The following is an 8,803-nucleotide window of genomic DNA, read 5'->3' as shown; positions in this document are numbered from 1 at the left end:
TCGGTGGGACTGACATGCAACTCGGTGGGACCGATATGGTTAGGGTTTGGGCATAACGTAATCTCGGTGAGACCGATTACACAAACTCGGTGAGACCGAGTTTGGTAATTAGCTAACCAGAGAGTTGGTCAGGCAAACTCGGTGGGACCGATTTGCTCTTTCGGTGAGACCGAGTGGAACTCGGTGAGACCGAAAAGTTACAAAGGGGAAACACTGAGTTTACATTGCAATCTCGGTGGGACCGATTCGCTCTTTCGGTGGGACCGAAAAGTTACTAAAGGGAAACAGAGAGTTTGCAACCCCATCTCGGTGAGACCGAGATCCTTATCGGTAGAACCGAATTGCTAGGGTTTGGCAGTGGCTAATGACAAGTGAAACTCGGTGGCGCCGGATAGGAAGAATCGGTAGGACCGAGTTTGGCTTAGGGTTTAGGTCATATGTGGATATGGGAAAGTAGTTGAGGGTTTTGGAGCATATCACTAAGCACATGAAGCAAGAGGCTCATTAAGCAACACCTCATCCCTCCTTAATAGTATTGGCTTTTCCTAAAGACTCAGTGTGATCTTGGATCATTAAATATAAAATGAAGAGTCTTGAGCTTTTGAGCTTGAGCCAATCCTTTGTCCTTAGCATCTTGAAGGAGTTCCCACAACCTTTAGTCCATGCCACTCCATTGTTGAACTTATCTGAAATATGCTAGATAGAGATGTTAGTCCAACAAGAGATATGTTGTCATCAATTATCAAAACCACCTAGGGAGCACTTGTGCTTTCATAAAGATAGGTGAAATAGCATAAGCAGGATCATATTTCATTCTAGCATTCAGAGATTTTTCTTTAAGCTTAGCTAATAGTTTCTTAAGATCACTTCTATAATTGTAGGCAAGAAAGTCTCTAGCAGTTTCTTCATCCATAACATAACCCTCAGGAACAATAGGCAATTCATATCTAGGGGGAGAATCTTCGTCATCACTTTCATCAATATTATCAGTTTCAATAATTTCATTCTCTCTTGCCCTAGCAAGTTGTTCATCAAGAAATTCACCAAGTGGCACAATAGTATCAACAATAGAAGTAGTTTCATCATAAGTATCATGCAAAGCAGAAGTGGCATCATCAATAACATGCGACATATCAGAATTAATAGCAGAAGCAGGTTTAGGTGTCGTTTCTTATGAGTTTAATAATCCTTCAAGTCATTCCTAGCCCGATCGGCTATATCATTATCGTGCTAAATTTTAATTGTGCTACCTGGTCCAGGTTCTCGGCGCATAATTTTTGACAATGAGCTAATCTTACATCGAACTTCCTCGTCATATCATTTCTCCTTGAACATCAAACTTGATTTCGAGTTTATGTCGTACCCTTGGTTCCCATAACTTTTCGCTTTATCATCATTTGACTTGATGGCATCGCCGATCGATTACATCTTCATGAAATATCTTGACAAATGTGTCATGATCATCATCAGCATTCTGAGCTCTTCCAGGATGTCAATTGAGTTCATGATGAAAAATACCATCCTTGCCCTCGATGATCTGTGTTATCATCGACAACTGTATTGACTTCCCTCCAACACAAACTTGTTCGTGTTTTGTGTTATACCTTGAGATCCTTGCTATCCAGCAATTATTCTTCTTTACCTTGGAGTATTAGCATCTTTTATGTCAAGGATATTGTGAGAATTGCTCCACCTCTTGAGAATTCTTGATATAGTAATACTTCTCGCCATCTCCCTTCGTTTTCTGATCCCCGTGTTGTTTCTAACCTGAATACCGATAATTGAACTATGATGCGTGAATTCAAAACTTCTAGCAATCCTATTGCTTTGGAGTTAATGGTCGATAGTTAATTCTTAGACTATTGGTTATTGAATCAACATTCTAACATTGATCATGCTACCTAAGCCCTTATTTTGGGTGCACTTTTACCGATGTTTAACTGTGTATGTTTTCCTCGATCATACCTCGTTATATCAGTTGATATGACAAGTGTTACCTCCTTGTTCACATAATTATGGAAATCCGTCTTTGGTTAATCTCGATGAATTGTTGCTGACTCCATCAACCACATCCTCATTTTCTCCTTGGTTAATGATGAACTTTTGTTTTGTAACTTGCTTCTATAGTTCATTTCCCGAGAATCTTATAATGTCATCTTGTCAATTTGTGTTGCACCTTTTCTTCTCAGGAATCCTAAGTCTGAGGTATCCCGACACCAATTAGATCCCTCAATCAGATATGCTGGTGGGAACATATTTCCAAGAGTAATAACAATGGTCTTTATATGACCTGGTAAGGTGATATCGTGCCTAGCACACCTGGCCGGAGGACCTATTGTTACCGTTTCCTTTTTAGCAAGGCTATCCTTTCTTCCATGAGGAAATTGTAAGACTTATTCTACAAGTCGTTCCTGATGGATCCTTTGTGTTTCCAAAGTCTGATCTTTACCCAGTGACCATGTCAGTGCTATCTCGAAGCATGTCTGTGGTACTCCAATTTTCAACAAGAACATTTGAAGCCCAATGCTAAATGTTTCATGCTCAATTATCCAAACACCGTTGTATGGGTAATGTCATGAAATTTCTCTCCCCTTACCTAAAGAGTTTTCTACATTATATCATGTCATGGATATCATGCTCTGTTTGTCCTTGGGAAGGATATACCCTTGAAATATGTGTTTAAACACATTTTCCTTTCCATTGTTCTGTTGGATCTGATAATCATAATTTCCTTTCCGTTGTTTTGTTTAACCTTCCTTGTGATCTATATGATATAAGTAGTAATATTTCCCTGCTTATGTAAACACCTCGGTTGTACAACTATGTCAGTAAGACCCTGTTAATATTGTTGATAACATTCCGGTAACCACCGATGGACGAGAACTTTACCTATTGGTCCGCTTCGTTCAATGAGCAGGAAAATGATTCTCTTTGTCCCTCGCCCTTGGTACCGGCATTATTGCCAACATAACTGGCAGGCTATCCTCTGACATGCCTTGCTATCATGACCGTGCAAAATGTCAGCGCCCCTTATCTACTTTTGGCCCACATGGTGGGCCCATAACCCACAGTTCCACATGATCGAAACCTGACTCTCCTATACACCCATGTTCCCAAAGTCAATACTCACGCTTGGCTTCGTGTGTAATTCACGAGCCACCTTCCTAGTGATATATTCTGGTATCAGACGCAATACTTATTCTCGTTCTTCTGAACCCCTTTCATAGTCTGTTTCAGGCATCGAACAATTGCCTGCCTGCTCGAAACTTTCCATGATACCTCCTTACTTTTCTCTCGATATTTTCTTAAATTTCAATTTGAGAGATAGTTTAGTCACCTTCCCCGATGTTATCGACCAGGTAGTCGACCTCACAGAGGCTCGTTCTCCCGGAATACCCACCCTTTATTCTTTCGTAAGTACGATGGAGTTCCCGAAGAAAGGATGTCGACTTCATCATGATGACCTGAAGCAGAGAATTGAAGACATCAATGGAAGTGATCAACTTCTTCGAGAGGAGCATGCCAAGACCGAGAAGATCCGTTATAATATCATAACCAGACATTTCCCCCTTACTCTACCTCTTAAATCTCGGGACGAGATTTCTTGTAGTGGAGGAAGAATTGTGATGCCCGGATAATTAAGCTATAGCGAACCTCTGCTAATGATGCCACGTCACTCGGTTACTATTGTTAATCTCGTGTTAGTTCAAACCCGATTCAAATTCTAATTTAAAATAAAGTCAAATTATTATTTCTTCAAATAGTAAAACAAAAATGTTCGTTGTGTTGAAAATATTAAATAGAAATTTTGATGAATTAACCAACCTCATTTGAATTATTAAAATGCCCTTAACAAATTAATATGTGGTCCAACAACACATAGCTTGGCCATTTTGAATTCTAAAAATAATTATCCTTTTCCAAATATTCTACAAACTTGTTTGTGGCTCAACAATATTGTCGTCAATTTTTGTGCGAAGTTTCACCTTCGACTAAATTCATTTGGTCACTCAATTAAAATGAAGAGTAGTAAAGAAATAAAGAAAACCAGAAAAGACTAGCTAAGGGAAAATAGAAAAGAGGAGGACCTACTCTACTGGAAGATTTATCCCATCTAGCACCATAGCAGACCCAGCCCACACAGGCCTCCTTCTGCCTCCAGCTACAGGAGAGAGAGGTCGTGGCGTCATCCATGGCGCCTTGGCCATGGATGGCCTCCACGTCGCCCTCCCCACGACCTATATGGATGTCGACCGAAACCCTAGAGCACTCCCTTCCTTTCCCCCCTCAATCCCCCTGCGCCCCCTACATCTACTGCTCGGATTTGAGCTCGGAAGATCCGCGGTGACCGCTGCCTCTCCGTTGATTGATGCATCCACAGGCCCCTCCGGCATGCGAGGGCACGTCCTGGAGGTCCGTCCCGGTCGACAGCGTCCGTTCCGGCCGTTGGAGCAAGCAGGGGAGCCGCGTAGAAGGCGTCATCGTCTTCTTCTTCGTCCGGCCATCTCAACCCTCCGTCACCAGCGCCTCTCCGGTCCACCTCAGCCTTACTCAAGCACCTCTTCTGGCTCGCGGTGAGCTCCTCTCCCGTTTCCCCTGTTTTCCCGATTCGATTCATCGCCTTAGATGCCGCCGCGCAACGCCGCGCCTGCCATGGCCGAAACCCCGCCGTAGCCGCCCCAGGCTCGCCCCACGCGCGCTCGCTGCACCCGTGGTCGTGCTCCCCGTAGCTCTGGCCGTCCCAGGCCGCGCCCTCGTGCGTGTGTCCGCTCGGGCTGTGCCCCTACTGCTGTTGCGCTGGTAATTGCTGCAGCTTGTGACTGCCGCTGCTATTTGCTGCTCTACTTGGCTGCAGCTCGGTGCTGTTGCCGCCTGCTATTGCTCCTTGCCGCCACCCGTGCCCACCTCCACAGCCGCCGTGCCCGGCCGCAGCCGCCAGCGTCCACCTTAAGCCCGAGCGCTGGCCATGCCATTCTCGCCCAAGCTCCCCGCGCTCGCGTCCGCTGGTTCCTGTCGCGCCCGTGCTGGTGCGCTGCTGCTGCTGCTCATTGTACTGCTGTTGTTTATGTCGCTGCTGTTGCTCATGCTATTGCCGATGATTCTACTGCTGCCTAGTGTCGTTGTTGCTTTCTACTGCCGCTGTTGTGACCGGCCATGGTCTAGTTAGTAGCTAGTTTAGGAATAGTTAGTGCTTAGGTTAATAGATTGTCTAATAAGGTGTAGTCTATGACGTGTGGTCTCGCTGAATTAGATTAAAGAAATATCATGTAGGAAATTATTAAAACACAAACATGTGGGTCCCCTGTTAGTTAAACTATTTTAAATAAAATCTGTTAAGTAGTAGTCAATGACAAGTGGTCCCTGGCCAGTTTGGCTAGTCAACTGGTCCACAATTGACTGTTGACTAAGCAATCAACTGGGCCCATTGTCAGCCAAACAAGTACATCTCTGAGTACACTCTCTGTGTACCCATAGCAATTAAGGTTAATATATTTTTGAATTAAAATTAAATCCAGAAAAATTAGAAAATCATTTAACACTTTGAAAATTTAAAAAATAATTTGTAACTTGGATGAAAATACTTTGTACATGAAAGTTGCTCAGAATTTCGAGACGAATCCGGATACGCAGCCCGTTCGTCCGCCACACATCCATAGCATAGCAAACACACAATTTCCCCCCTCCGGTTCGTCTGTCTGAAAACGCGAAACACCGGGGATGCTTTCCCGGTTGTTTTCCCCTTTCGCCGGTATCACCTCCTATTGCGTTAGGGCACACCTAGCACCGTTACTTGTCATGTCATACATCGATATGCATGTGTTTGCATTGTATTCATTGTTTATTCCCCCTCTTCTCTCCGATAGACTAATAGACTGACGTCGCTGCTAGTGCCCCAATCGACTACGGTGTTGACGACCCCTCTCTCTTGCCAGAGCAACCAGGCAAGCCCCCCCCTTGATCACCAGATATCGCCTACTCTTCTCTATACTGCTTGCATTAGAGTAGTGTAGCATGTTACTGCTTTCCGTTAATCCTATTCTGATGCATAGGCTGTCATTGTTGCTATAGTTGTTGATACCTTACCTGCAATCCTAAATGCTTAGTATAGGTTGCTAGTTTATCATCAGTGGCCCTACATTCTTGTCAGTCCGCCATGCTATACTATCGGGTCGTGATCACTCGGGAGGTGATCATAAGTATATACTTATACATAATATATGATACTTGTGGTGACAAAAGACGGGTCGGCTCGAGGAGTACCCGCGAGTGATTCACGGATTGGGGGCTGAAAGGACCTTTGTCCCGACGGCCCTCTGGGTGGATCTTTGTGGCGGAGCGACAGGGCAGGTTGAGACCACCTAGGAGAGAGGTGGGCCTGCCCTGGTCGGCGTTCGCGGTGACTTCAAGATAACACGCTTAACGAGATCTTGGTATTTGATCTGAGTCTGGCTATTGGCCTATACGCACTAACCAACTACGCGGGAATAGTTATGGGCACTCGACGTCATGGTATCTGCCGAAGCCTTCGTGACGTCAGCGACTGAGCGGCGCACGCCGGGTTGGACCGCGTAACGTAACTTCCTTTGTAATGGAGGTTGCTAGGTCTGCTCACCGGCCGCGTACGCAACGTGCAGGTGTGCAATGGGCGATGGGCCCAGACCCCTGCGCGCATAGGATTTAGACCGGCGTGCTGACCTCTCTGTTGTGCCTAGGTAGGGCTGCAACGTGTTGATCTTCCGAGGCCGGGCATGACCTAGACAAGTGTGTCCGGACAAAGGGGATCAAGCATTTTGGGAAATGTGGTGCACCCCTGCAGGGAAGTTAAACTATTCGAATAGCCGTGATCTTCGGTAACAGGATGACTTGGAGTTGTACCTTGACCTTATAACAACTAGAACCGGATACTTAATAAAACACACCCTTTCAAGTGCCAGATACAACCCGGTGATCACTCTCTAACAGGGCAACGAGGAGAGGATCGCCGGGTAGGAATATGCTATGTGATGCTACTTGGTGGACTTACCTTCTACTCTCTTCTACATGCTGCAAGATGGAGGAGGCCAGAAGCGTAGTCTTCGACAGGACTAGCTATCCCCCTCTTATTCCGGCATTCTGCAGTTCAGTCCACATATGATACCCCTTTTCCATTTGATACCAATGCATACATATGTAGTGTAGCTCCTTGCTTGCGAGTACTTTGGATGAGTACTCACGGTTGCTTTGCTCTCCCTTTTCCCCTTCCTATACCCGATTGCTGCGACCAGGCGATGGAGTCCAGGAGCCAGACGACATCGCTGACGATGACTCCTACTACTCTGGAGGTGCCTACTACTACATGCAGCCCGCTGACGACGACCAGGTGTAGTTTAGGTGGATCCCAAGCAGCAGGCCTGCGCCTCTTTCGATCTGTATCCCAGTTTGTGCTAGCCTTTTTAAGGCAAACTTTTTAAACTTATGTCTGTACTCAGATATTGTTGCTTCCGCTGACTCGTCTATGATCGAGCTCTTGTAGTCGAGCCCTCGAGGCCCCTGGCTTGTAATATGATGCTTGTATGACTTATTTTAATTGTAGAGTTGTGTTGTGATATCTTCCCGTGAGTCCCTGATCTTAATCGTACACGTTTGCGTGTATGATTAGTGTACGATCAAATCGGGGGCATCACAGACACTCTGTTTGTCTATGTATTCACACATGTACTAAGTTTCCGGTTAATACAATTCTAGCATGAATAATAAACATTCATCATGATATAAGGAAATATAAATAACAACTTTATTATTGCCTCTAGGGCATATTTCCTTCAGTCTCCCACTTGCATTAGAGTCAATAATCTAGATTACATAGTAATGATTCTAACACCCATGGAGTCTTGGTGCTGATCATGTTTTTCTCGTGAGAGAGGCTTAGTCGACGTGTCTGCAACATTCAGATCTATAAGTATCTTACAAATCTCTATGTCTCCCTCCTGACTTGATCGCGGAAGAAATTGAAGCATCTCTTGATGTGCTTGGTTCTCTTGTGAAATCTGGATTCCTTTGCCCTGGCAATTGCAGCAATATTGTCACAAAAGATTTTCATTGGACCCGATGCACTAGGTATTACACCTAGATTGGATATGAACTCCTTCATCCAAACTCCTTCATTTGCTGCTTCTGAAGCAGCTATGTACTCCGCTTCACACGTATATCCCGCCATGACGCTCTGCTTAGAACTGCACCAACTGACAGCTCCACCATCCAATAAAAATACGTATCCGGTTTGTGACTTAGAGTCATCCGGATCAGTGTCAAAGCTTGCATCGACGTAACCGTTTACGATGATGTCTTTGTCACCTCCATAAACGAGAAACATATACTTAGTCCTTTTCAGGTATTTCAGGATGTTCTTGACCGCTGTACAGTGATCCACTCCTGGATTACTTTGGTACCTCCCTGCTAAACTAATAGCAAGGCACACATCAGGTCTGGTACACAACATTGCATACATGATAGAACCTATGGCTGAGGCATAGGGAATGACTTTCATTTTCTCTATATCTTCTGCAGTGGTCGGGCATTGAGTCCGACTCAACTTCACACCTTGTAACACAAGCAAGAACCCTTTCTTTGACTGATCCATTTTGAACTTCTTCAAAACTTTATCAAGGTATGTGCTTTGTGAAAGTCCAATTAAGCGTCTCGATCTATCTCTATAGATCTTGATGCCCAATATATAAGCAGCTTCACCGAGGTCTTTTATTGAAAAATTCTTATTCAAGTGTCCTTTTTTGCTATTCAGAAATTTAGTATCATTTCCGATCAA

General features: G+C 44.6%; 1 long non-coding RNA gene across 1 annotated transcript; it reads left to right on the top strand.

Moving 5' to 3' along the window:
• The first annotated feature begins 4,010 nt into the window (after window positions 1–4,010).
• Window positions 4,011–7,588, top strand: LOC125555707 (uncharacterized). Its single transcript, XR_007304818.2, has 2 exons — window positions 4,011–4,574; window positions 7,266–7,588. It is a non-coding gene; the product is annotated as an uncharacterized LOC125555707 (long non-coding RNA).
• The last annotated feature ends 1,215 nt before the right edge of the window (window positions 7,589–8,803 follow it).

Source organism: Triticum urartu, chromosome 5A, assembly GCF_056163025.1.
Source record: "Triticum urartu cultivar PI428250 chromosome 5A, HENAU_Tu73, whole genome shotgun sequence".
NCBI classification, from domain to species: Eukaryota; Viridiplantae; Streptophyta; class Magnoliopsida; order Poales; family Poaceae; genus Triticum; species Triticum urartu.
Note: the sequence above shows the minus strand (reverse complement) of the source record. Positions and strands in the feature narration are given on the sequence as shown.